This window comes from Protopterus annectens, chromosome 5.part1 (genome assembly GCF_019279795.1).
Source record: "Protopterus annectens isolate FY-2018-M chromosome 5.part1, PAN1.0, whole genome shotgun sequence".
Lineage (NCBI taxonomy): Eukaryota > Metazoa > Chordata > Ceratodontiformes > Protopteridae > Protopterus > Protopterus annectens.
Window position 1 is genome coordinate 297220021 of NC_056736.1, and position 13007 is coordinate 297233027.

The window sequence follows — 13007 nt, forward strand, 5'->3', positions numbered from 1 at the left end:
AGGTAAAAAATACAACTTCCATGGGACCTGATAACATCCCAGGCTACATCCTGCATGAATTCAGGCATGAACTTGCAGCACCATTAGGCACCCTATTCAACCAAAGTCTGAGTACCGGCTTTGTCCCAGCTGAATGGAGGATAGCCACTATCATTCCTTTATACAAAGCTGGAGTGTCCACCGATCCAGGAAATTATAGACCCATCAGCCTAACTAGCCTGATCTGCAAAGCCATGGAATGGATTATCATGGACCTCATTAGCAGGGAAATTGGCAACCTCCAAACACTCAACTGCACACAGTTTGGCTTTGTCAAGGGGAGGTCATGCCTGTTAAATCTGGTTGACTTTTTTGAGACAGACACCAAAGTCAGGGATGAGGAGAAGATGGTGCACACCATCTACCTTGACCTGGCCAAAGCCTTCGACACTATTCCCCACTCGGACATAATAGATAAACTCTCTCAACTAGGCATCGATCCATATGTTACCAGATGGGTAGAAAACTGGCTTACTGATAGAACCCACATAATCAAAAGAGGGGAAGCTACCTCAAGTAGTAGACTCATAACAAGTGGTGTACCTAAGGGATCGGTCATGGGGCTTCTGTTATTTGGGATATACTTCTCTGAGGTGCAGGCTAAAACCAGTGGGCTATGGCTGACCAGGTTTGCAGATGACTGGAAGCTGGACACAGTCATCAATTCCGCAAGTGATGTGGAAGTTTTCCAAGAGGGTCTTACCCAAACAAATGACTGGTGCCAGAAACATGGCCTCAAGCTGAATGCCAAAGAATGCATCATCATCCCCTTTGGGGAGAGTGATGTTCTCACATATTATCACATTAATAACAACATCCTAAGTACACAATCAGTAGTGAGGGATTTGGGAACCCAGGTTAATAGCAACCTGAATTTGGGCCACTATGTTGCTTCCATTGTATGGAAAGCTTTCTACATGGCCCACCTCATAAGTAAGGGTATCTCATCCAGGGACAAAGAGGTCATAAGATCCCTGTATTCTTCTTTTATAAGGTGAATTATTGAGTACAGCTCCCCCTTCAGCATGTACCTCGCAAAGCACATGCAATAGCTGGTCAGACCACAGATGTTCCTCATGAGGAGAATCCAGAGCCTCAAACACCTACCCTACACAGACAGGCTAAAAGCCCTGTCCCTCTACTCAGTTTCATACAGACTCCTCAGAGGTAACCTCTATCTGGCATACAAAGCAATCTCAGACTCTGCCTTGACGCTGCATATTCACAAGTCAAGCTCCACTCAAGCAACCCATATTCGTGACCTCAACATAGTCTGTGATATCAATAGGACTTGTTGGAGGGACAGATTTGTGTCCCGGAGACTCCCCAATCTGAGGAATAGACTCCTTTTCCATGTCAAGCAGAGTACCTCATTATCCCTTTTTAAGTGCAACCTGGATAATTGGATGGGAAACAGAAAATACACTCCCAGGATTCCACCTCTGTCCCTGCTGGACAGGGGCACCGGGTGCTGACTTGTCTAAACATGGGTTAAACTCTTGGCTGGGCTTATAAGGGCCTCAGGGCCAATAGTCTAGTAACCTCCTATGATCCTATGATCCTATGTCCACCAGACAGGTTTGTGTTTCCTTGAGGAGCAGGTTTTAGGTCCCTTGGGTATGGCTGAGTCCATGCAGTTGTACAGGTGCTTGTATACTGCATTGGCGTACTGTTCAGCATAGTTGTCTGCATCCTCTGGGGGTGGGGGGGGGCGGTGGTGTGAAGCTATTGATTCCCTCCCTTAGGAGGTTATAGTCAGCTTTTGAGAATTTATTTAGCCGTGTTACAGCTTGGGGGGGTCGGGGGGGTAGAAACTTTGACTGAGACAGACAGATGATCTGATCTCACTAGTGAAGAACTTACTATGGGAGTGTTGCAGCAGTCATTCATGTTGGTGAGAACCAAGTCCAGAATGTTATCTCCCCTTGTGTGAGCTGGTCTAGTGTGTTAGAACTGATAAAGTCAAGGAATCGCTGGGTGAGTGCATTAGTGCAGGAATATTTATTAATGTTATATAACCAATTTGACCAAATCAGGAGTGTAATACACCCATATAGGTGAGGTGGAGAGTTATGGATAGGGTGTAATTTGTTTTGCGACTCAGGCCCTTTTGATTATGTATACCACATTGGAATTGAACTCATGACAAAATAAGACATGAATGAACTTCTGAACTCTGTTTAGTAACTAGTAATATTACAGGGGAATTGACACTACAAGTGTGTAAGATGAAGAGTGCAAATGTACATGACTGGGAATATATGTACATAACATAACCTACACATACCTCTCAACCTCTTAGAGCAAGAAATCTGGACAAAGGCATGAACAAAAGTGGGACAAAGGCCCAAAAATAGGGGCAATTTTTAAATATTGCTCTTACAAACTTAGAAAGTTGATAGAATAACAGGATGTTCTTCATGTTTCACTGTTGCAGTCATCACATTTGGGTTATCTGCTTGCAGTATCCCTCAGTCAGCCTGATTATCAAATTCTTGGATCCTGCGTCGGTTGCTGTCTCATCTTACGAATGTCAGGTAGTCAGGGGTATAAAGCATGCAGCTGATGCCATTACATCAGTCTTTCTTGCCATGCGGTGCCCGAAGCAGAAGCAATTTGCAAGTGCCGGTCGGCCGACTCCTGAAATTTTCATTTTCGAGTTTCAGAACCCAAGTCTTCAACTAAAGCTAAGCACCCCAGTGGGGAAACTTTTTCTTGCTCTAAAGTGATGTCAGTAAAAGTTAATAATTGTATTTCTTGTAGAAAACAAATACCTGATAAAGATTTTCGATCGTACTGTATTCCTTGCCTAGGCCCTAACCACGACGTACCTCGCTGTCGGTTTTGTGCCTTATTTAATCTATGAACTATTCATCGTTGGTACATTTTCGCTTCTAAATATTTTGGTACTCAGTTCAATTATCCAGATATGTCTTCGGTAAGCTACCCGACTACCGACATTCCAAAAAACCGCAAAGATAAAGACAGAGACAGGCCACCGAGGTCCAAAGCTGCCGACGATGCTTCTCCTAAGCTAGTCACCAGTTCGCCGGTACTCAGTGAGGTGCTTTTGCAGCCCCTGATACCCACTACTTCAGATTTACAGGCCTCTACTGAGACCCATTCAGAGTCCAGTATGCCGTGAGATGCTTCAACTGTGGAAGCTGTGGATGTCTCTAACTTGGTGTGCAGGCACTGGCTTCTGAGGGTGTATTCAGGCCTACTGATTTACATATTAAACCAATGCCATCTTCTTCCTCTAAGCCTAAAACTTAAACCATGCTTAGGAAACCGATGCCCAGACCGCATGGTCAGGCCTCTATGCCTAAAAAACAAATGATAAGAATGGCTGAAGAACTTATTACTTTAATCAGGGGAAATCAACCTTCCCCCTCTAAGAGACCTAGGGCTGAATTTGCTTATGATACTTCTGACCAGGATTCTGAAACTTCTGTCTCCTCTGATGACCAGGATTTACCCTTATCTACCTATGAGGATTCTGATGCAGAGGACTATATTCCCTCTGCTTCTCCCCCAGAGGATTTTTCTTTTGGTGAAATCTTGCATACTCTCAGGGAGCATTTTCACTGGGAAAGCAAAGATTACTCTGATTCTAAAAAGAGGCTTAGAGACGTCATACTCCTGCCCCAACAGAGGCCTTTAGCTATCCCTCCTGTGCTGGACATTGTTGACAATGCCTTTTTGGAATCTAGCTTGGCCCCTGACTCTTTACCTCCTGCTCCCAAAAACCTGATAGATATTACAGGGTTCCTGATTCTCACAAGTTCCTTTTTAAAAATCCTACTGCGGATCCTGAGACCATTTCACAGGGACCCAAGGGCATTAAAGCTACTACTGCCAAAAATCCTACCCTCTCTGATAGATATTCCAGGGCCCTGGATAGATGGGGTAAGAAGGTATACACCTCTGCAACTTTGGCCATCAGGGCCTTAAATTGCCAGTTTCATATGTTAAAGTATCAACAGCATATTATTGGATTGCTTAAACAGAAGATGTTGATTCCTGATTGTGTTGAAAATAAGGATTTACAGGATTCAATGCATTCTGCTGAACACATTGGAAAACATACTTTGCAATGTGGTTTTGATTCACTAGTGGCATCTTGCAGGGCTGCTGTCACCGCGTCTGTAATTAGAAGGCATGCTTGGCTTAAGGAGCAATCTTTGCCAGATCATGTTAAAACTAAATTGCTGGATGCTCCCTTAAATCAGGACCACTTGTCTGGTGTCAAAGCAGAAGAAGTTCTTAAAAAGATGGAGGAAAAAGCTAAATCTATGCAAACTGTTAAAGATTTCTTACAAGTGCAGCCTCCTAAATTTAGTAGGCATTGGCCCTCAAAAAACTGGTCCTTTCCTGGCTCTTCCAGGCCATCTCAGTTCAAACCCAGAACCAGCAGAACAACCAGGCTTCAGTCCCAGTGTACGCACAGGACTAAGCAGTGGGGGGCTCCCACTTCCAAATCAGGGAGTAGTAAGTCTTCCCCCATGGTAAGCTGTCTCAATGACAACTTTAAATCTTCCAAGCACTTCTCAACTGAGTGCTGCTTTAGGGGGAAAGATTGCTCTGCAAGCAAAAAACTGGGAAGTCATTACCCAGGATAAATGGGTTTTAAACATAGTTTCCCAGGGATACAGATTTCACTTCCACACATTACCAACCCCAAACCGTTAGCCAGATCTACTCCCAAATCTTTGGGCAGAGGATCAAAAGCAAATACTCTCTCTCTTAAGATTAAAGGCTATTCAGATTGTACCAGAAGAGGAAAAGGGACAAGGTTTCTACTCAAAACTTTTCCTGGTACCCAGAAAAGACAACTCATGGCATCCTATCCTGGACCTGTCTATCCTAAACACCTTTTTGGTGATTCCAAAATTCAAGATGCTAACTCTTCACCAGTTGCTTCCCATGATAGGCAAATATGTCTGGCTGGCAACATTGGATTTAAATGAAGTCTACCTGCACATCCCAATTAGGGAATCTTGCAGAAAATACCTATGCGTCAAAGCAGGATGCATGCACTATCAGTTTTCTGCACTGCCCTTTGGCTTATCTACTGCGCCCAGGGTATTCACAAAGTGTCTAGCTCCAGTCATTGCATTTTGCAGGCAAAGAAATATTCATATATACCCATACTTGGACGATTGTCTAATTCAGGCAGAAAGCCAGGACAAATGTCTGAATCATCTGGCATTTGTACAAAAGGTGTTAACTCTTCTGGGGTACACCATAAATGAAAATAAATCACATCTGTTACCCTGTCAACAAATTATATTCCTGGGAGCAAGCTTGAACACAACTTCCCAGATGGCTTTCCTCACGCCAGAGAAACAATTCATTTGACAACTTACCTCAAACTAGTGGCCACAAAAACCCTGCTATCTGCAAGAGAAATACTGCAAGCTTTGGGGTTCATGGCCTCATGCATTCTACTAATTCCATATGCAAGACTGCATATGAGGAAACTACAATGGTATCTAAAAAGCCCATGGTGTCAACATTCTCAGGATCTAGAAGCAATGATTCCTATCATACCTTGTCTATGGTTGGAATTCCTTTGGTGGGCAGAGGCCTGCCACCAAAACAAGGGACTACCATTCACTCTACCCCCTGCTGCCCAAACCCTAACAACAGACGCATCAGACTATGCACAGGGGGCTCACCTGGCAGGGAAGTGCATTCAGGGCAAATGGAACCCAAGTCAAATGCACCTGCATATCAATCAAAAAGAAATGTTAGCTGTACAGAATGCTCTGACAGCCTTCAAGGACCACATTCTTCCAGGACAATTAATGGTAAAGATGGACAACACCACTGTTACGTGGTACATAAACAAGCAGGGGGGTACCCATTCTTATCCCCTCTGCAGACTAGCCATGGCTCTGTGGAACACAGCCTTGAGCTACCAAGTGCATCTACAAGCTCAATTTCTGCCAGGAAAAATAAATACACTGGCAGACGAACTAAGCAGAAATCTCATGGACCCACATGAGTGGAAACTGGAACCAAAGATTTTCAACATGTTGATCAACAAATGGAGGATCCCAGATATAGATCTGTTTGCCTCCCTCCAGAACTACCAATTGGGCAAATTCTGCACGAGGACTCCCCACAAACAAGCTTTGAAAGTGGATGCTCTGTCCTTCAGCTGGAAAAATTTATCAGTTTGTGCCTTTCCTCCTCTGCCTCTTCTCTCCAAAGTACTACTAAAGATCAAATAAGACAAACCAAGGATGATACTGATTGCACCAGACTGGTCACGCCAACATTGGTACCCCCTCTTGCACACTGTGTCATAGCTAGCCCCATGGCATCTACCTCAGACCCCTACCCTGTTGTCTTAGCAGGAGAGCCAGATTTGGCACCCCCAGCTTCAAACCCTGAACCTGGCAGCCTGGCTAATTACCAAATCTCTCCATTACCATCCCTCAGTAAACAAGTGTTGAATGTCATTTTGGAGGCAAGGAGGCCTAGTACTAGAAAATCTTATGCTGAAAAATGGAAGAGATTCTGTGCCTGGAACCAAACTCAAGGGATGGCCACAGCAGCGCCCAATTTACCTCAGATTCTTCAATACTTAACTGAGATGCTTCACAAGGGCCTTTCCTTTTCCTCCATCAAAATTCACGCCTCAGCCATTTCAGCTCATTGCAACACAGAACCACCCCTCTTTTCTCACCCACTGCTCAAGCAGTTCCTCAGAGGGGCCAAAATCTTAAGACCACCCAGGAGAGCCCCAACTCCAGCCTGGGACCTTAATTTTGTATTGGAAAAACTCACTCTTCCTCCTTTCTGAGCCAGCTGCAACTGCAGAGTTAAAATTCCTTTCTTGGAAAACAGCTTTCCTTTTAGCAATCACTTCAGCAAGAAGGGTATATGAATTACAGGCCCTTATGGCAGTGAAGCCTTTTAACATCTTTCATGCGGGCAGGGTGTCCCTCAGGACCAATCCCTCTTTCATGCCCAAGGTAGTATCCAGTGTGGCTCTTAATCAGTCCATTCATTTGCAAACCTTCTTTTCTAATCTACAGAACAAAGGGGAACGGATACTGCACCCCTTAGATGTGCACAGACAACATAGATTTTACTTGGACAGAACTAAACCTCAAAGGAAATCTGAACAACTGCTGGTGGAATTTGCTGCAGGGGTAGAGGGGAAGGCTATTTCAAAGCAAACCATTTCCAAATGGATAGGCCATTGCATTCATTTCTGCTATAAGCACCATGGAAAACCTGTCCCACAGGGGATTAGACCCCATTCAACCAGGGCTGCATCTACTTCTACAGCCTTTCTCAGAGGTGTCCCTACCAGAGACATCCTAGAAGCTGCTACCTGGAGTTCTGTACATACTTTCACCAAGCATTACCATTTGCCAATTTTCTCTAAATCCAGAGCTGGCTTTGCCACTGCCGTCTTGCAGGGCCTTATAGCTGCTCCTAATGCTATTTAAATTCCTCCACCCATCCTTAGCTTTGGGAATCTACCCAAATGTGATGACTGCAACAGTGAAACACAAAGAACATAGTACAGTTGTGTACACTTACCATAAATGTAGATGTTTGAGTGTATTCACTGTTGCAGTCCTGGTTACCCTCCCTCCAGCCCCCTGACTTCTTTTGGCTATACCTCTATTCTCCTCTATTATACTTAAAAGCTTTTTGGTGTATTTGCTTTTTTGTTTGAGGTATAACCTTGTATGTATATATATATATATATATATATATATATATATATATATATATATATATATATATATTTAATTGCTTCCCATTAAGGGGGGCACCTGACATCTGGGGCAAAAAAAAACTAACGTAATGGCGTCGGCTGCATGCTTTGTACCCCTGACTACCTGACAGTGCACAAACTATTTGTATACTGGAATCACTGACCACTGATGCTGCTCCATGGCAACAATCACACAAAGAATAACCATAAAAATGTCAGCTGTAGTTTAAAACACCCCTTGTTTTAGACGTGTGCAATGTTCTTGTGTTTGAACTCACATTTTTATTATTTTATGGAAGCCCAAGTATACAGGATAGGGCCATGCAGACTGCACATTAGAAGATGTGAAACCAAGCATATTCCAGACATATTTACATAGGTTCATATAGGTTCATATAGGTTCATATATTAGTATGACCATTATTCAGATATGTAACTGAAGGAGTGTGATATACATTTTTTCAGAACTGTTTGATGCATATATATGTATATCCCGGCTTTCTGGAAGTAGCTATGTGAACTGATGTTAGGCTGGCTGAGTAAGACTGGCACAACACATTTTGGAAAAGTAATACTGCAGTAATGTGACACATACTCACACAATGTGGGCAATGAGCCAAGCAGTGTAGTTTAATTTTGAAAGAAGGTATTTATTTAGCTGTAGGGTGCATTATAATGTACAAATGAAACATGTTCACACATCTGATGCACAAAACTACAGCTAGAATATCTTTGGCTTCACTATTGAATATGCTAAGTGGAGTTTACCAACTGTCCTCTTGTTTGAACAACTGTCTGTCTTTGCACATGTGCAAATATATTTTGTAGTTTTTGCAAAAGGACTGGAACTATCATTCTCTAAGGATGACTGGCAGTGATGTGCAATGCCAGATGTCATGCAGTGTATGAAGATGACAGATAAAATAATGTATGGATCAGTAATGTTTGGGGGTTTCACTATTAAAATGAATGGATGTTATAAAAACTTGAGGTAAAGAGCACTTCCATAGTATTTGAACACAATCTTAATGGCACTGCAATCAAACATTAACATCATGAAAATGTTGCTCCATATGACACTTAAGAAAAAGTCAAGTACAAGTTCTAGTAGTGCTGCTTCTGCAATGGGCGATTAATCTGTACTACACTTATGCTGTCAGACTTGTTATTTTTGTGTTACATAGTACAACTGTGATTCTGGAGGGATATTACAGATATGAGGATGAAAAGGAAGGTAAGGGTACCAACATTTTCTGCTGGGTGGACTTACTCCTAACATTTCTGTGAAGTATTATTAATTTTCTGGAGAGGTACACCTGTTGATATTGCCAGTGCAATGATGGGGAACTGAATAACTGTGTAGACATTTCACTATCTGTTATTTCTTTTTGTCTTATGTATTTTTTTTGGTTTGAGGGAGAATGCATCAGGCCATTAAAGGTCTGTTTTTATTCCTGCAGATTATAGATTCTGTTGTGTCATACCGGGCAACTTATTTTGCTGTTTAGACTGTTGTTAGTATTTTTTAGGGCTACAGGTATGTTTCAGTTATGCTTGTCTATGTTGTTTACATCCTGTTGTATTGATATCTTTAGTTTCATACTCGTAAATTGTCTTTACTACCTTGTGTGACTGCTTGTGCTGTGATATCCATTTTTCATTCCAACAGAATGGGGATATGGCTTGTAAAGTTAGTGAGGGTCACTCCTCATGGAAGGCTCATTTCTCAGAGTCTCAGAATGATATTTTACTACAGTGCCTCTGTCTTAATGGTGGATGGTCCTTCATACATATGCCTCTGACAAGCCCTTCTGTAACCGTGTCTAGCAGCAGGTAGGTGAGGATGCCAGCGCTGTTGGTGGCTAGGGTTATATATAAGGAATAGTGTGACATAAGGGCCATGACATGATTCACAAGGCCAAGCTCAAAGCAGAGGGTGTGGCACAGGTACAGAGGGCTACTGGTTGTGGAGTATCTACCGAACTGCTACTTATCGAGGCAGACAAGTTCTTTTTTTTCAAACAGGGATTCAAGCAGCTCATCCGATTTTCACATTGTGGTGGTGATGGGCAGAGATAGAGCAACCCTAGAGGATTTCCATTAGTGATGCCCCAGGTATGTCATTCATATAGTTTTATGTCTACTTTTGCAAATGATAGTCACCTGTATACTTACACTACCTATCTCACCTATTGCTTCTAGGTGACTCTGTCATTGAGATACAGTGACTGTCTGTTTGTGGTATGGGCTAACATGTATTAGTTATCTTTAGTAGTCTCTGAAGTCATAGCACTTGCATGTGTGGTTGACATATTTCACCAAAAGCCTTATGAATATTTTTATTGCTTTTTTTTTCTAGTCTGTTTACAGGTGAAGCATTGTCTGGCAACAGCTCTGTGGGCCTTCCTCCATCTGATGTTAGGGAATTCTTATCCCTGATGATGATGATCATGATGGATTTACTGCACATCAGCAAGTCAAGTGGCATCAGAAATACTTGGTCTAGGGATCTAAGCCTCTTCTGTAGCATCAATAGAATGGTTTGGAGGGACAGATATATTTCACAGATGATATCTCTGCTATGGCCCAAACTCCCCATCCACATAAAACAAAGTTCATCTCTGTCCGTTTTCAAAAGCAACTTAGATCTATGGATTAGTAATGGACAGATTCTTCTCCTAAATGCTTTATTCCATGCATGTGTCCCCTCAAGTTATCCATGGAATGATCCCAGTTACTCTCATTTAGGGTAATATATAATTATCAACAATGCAATGGATAAGGCCAATCTATAACCAAATGGAATAGGTTATTTCAAGCACAAAAAATTAAACTGGCTAGTTCTTAACATAGCTTGCCAGGGCAGCTAGCCGAGTATTTACCTATGAACCTATGATCCTATGATAGTGGGAATGAACAGGCACAGTCTGGGTATGCAGGTGTATGTCAGACATGGTGGGGATGTGTGGTCCACACATCCCCTCCACACAGTATAACACAGTCAGTATGCCTGCTCATACCCATGACAATGAACCATCTGAGACTGGACAGGTTGATAGAGACAAAGTTGATTAGAATAGTTTGGTTGCCCCAGGTGTGGAAATTATAGAATCTCCCTCTAGCCATATGAGCAGGAGGTACCAGACAAGGATATCAGTAGAGCTGCTCAGAAAATGTATACTTACAACCCGCCTCCTGAGGTTGGTGTGTCAGTAGCTACAACCCAATGCATATGTAGGGCAATGTGTAGGAAAAGGCAAGTTACAGCAGGGTATATGAAGAGGTCATGAGATTACTACATGCTGTGCATTTTGATGTACAGGACTGCATAAACCATGTGTGTGACTTCTTGGACAGGATGAATGACACACTGGAATATGCAGTGTCTAGATCATCTATTGGGGCAGGGACAATATCCACAAGGCCTGTCTATTGGTACATCATCAGATGTCAGCCAACATGGCCATGGACATACCAGATCATGCTTTTGCACTGGTAACACTTCCAGTGCTACATCAGTGGTTGATGTGTCTGCACTCAGGTGAGGTTATACATATGGATGTGACCTTGGACACTGTCAGGATGAAAGTTCTTCCAGCAAATACCATTCACATTTGGGTAGCAGTCAGACTTCCAGCTGGGGTCATGGAACAAGCAGTGCAACTGGTTGCAGATGCAGTTGTCATTAGTGCGGCAGTTGACAATGAACTTCATCCACTTCCATATATGGCTCAGACCTGTCCAGGGCATAGTGCTGTTTCACATGCTGTGCCTTTGTTCTTGTAGATGCATGCATTGTACCCTGTGCTGCTCATGTCTCCTCACACATACACACTTCTCCATGGACTTTCTGACACTGGACACAAACCTCATATCTCAACATACTGGTTTTAAGTGTACATACTTGGTATTACCTCAGCTCTCATACTCATGCACTTTCCCTGTGAAAGGTTTGTCATCCTATAACATCCTCCACACTGTGCAGATGATGAAAACTATGCAATGTAGAAGCTTTTGACACATTGTGTGGATGATGATGACTGTGCCTTGCCCTTTGCACAATACCATCTTGTATCCAAGAATCAACATGGATTCTGGTCTGGATGCAGCATCATAACAGCTCACTGATCCCTCAAAGATGACATCCTATCCAATATGGGAAAAGGCAACCCGAGAGGAGCCATCTTTACTGACTTCACAACAGCTTTTGATCTAATTAACTATAATTTACTGTCTGACAAGTTAATTGAAATTGGCCGGCCAAGGCATGGGTAGACAAGGACTATTTTTCCTGTGTATACTTAAATGTCTTGAATGTGTGCTATGACTTCTTATGTTCAGTAGTAGCAGTAGCAGATGTGTATTGATAGCTTGATCACCCATCTGTGCAGATTATGCTGACAATGCCTTGCTCACTGGAAGGGTGTCAGACTTTGACTGTTTATGTCTGATGCACAGAGTGGCCATCCAGTGAATGGGTAGGAAAATTCTGTTTTTCTTTTATATAGCTAATTATTTGTAATAGTATCTTCAGTGTGCTTAAGTTTTGTGGTCATAGTAAAACAAGATATCTTGTTCACCCACCTGTCCAAATGATGCTGAGAGCACAATGCCCTCTGGAAGGGTGTCTGACTTAGGCAGCTTATGTCTGATGACCAGAGTCACCATGCAATTTATGTACACGCACTGTCAGTTTTGTTTGAATGCACTATTTTTTGTATTTGCTGGGTATTTATTTATTTTATTTATTTATTATTGAACTGGAAAGTTTGACTATTTTCAGCAGAGGCCTGGGGAGAAACACTCCAGATGCTTGTCTTTGGCAGGTGGGAGGAAACCAGAGTACCTGGAGGAAACCCATGTGATTGCAGGGAGGACATGCAGCTTCCGCACAGAAGGCATCGCAGCCGAGAATTAAACTGGAGACCTCTTGCTGTGAGGTGACAATGTTAACCACTGAACCACTGCACCACTGCTCCAACTGCAATATCAGTTTTTGTGGTGTGATATACCTGTACAAGCATAATCATTCTTTACTGTCTGCTTACTTTGTTTAGGTTTTGCAGCATTTTCTCAAGAAAGCTTAATCACACACCCTTGGTACAGCTGATGAGAGTGTCCTAGCCTTGGAATGCCTACGTCTGATGCTTACAGAAGCCAGCCAGTGCAGAGTGCGTATACTCTAGCTTGTTTGTATGCACCAATGTTACTGTCTGTATCTGCT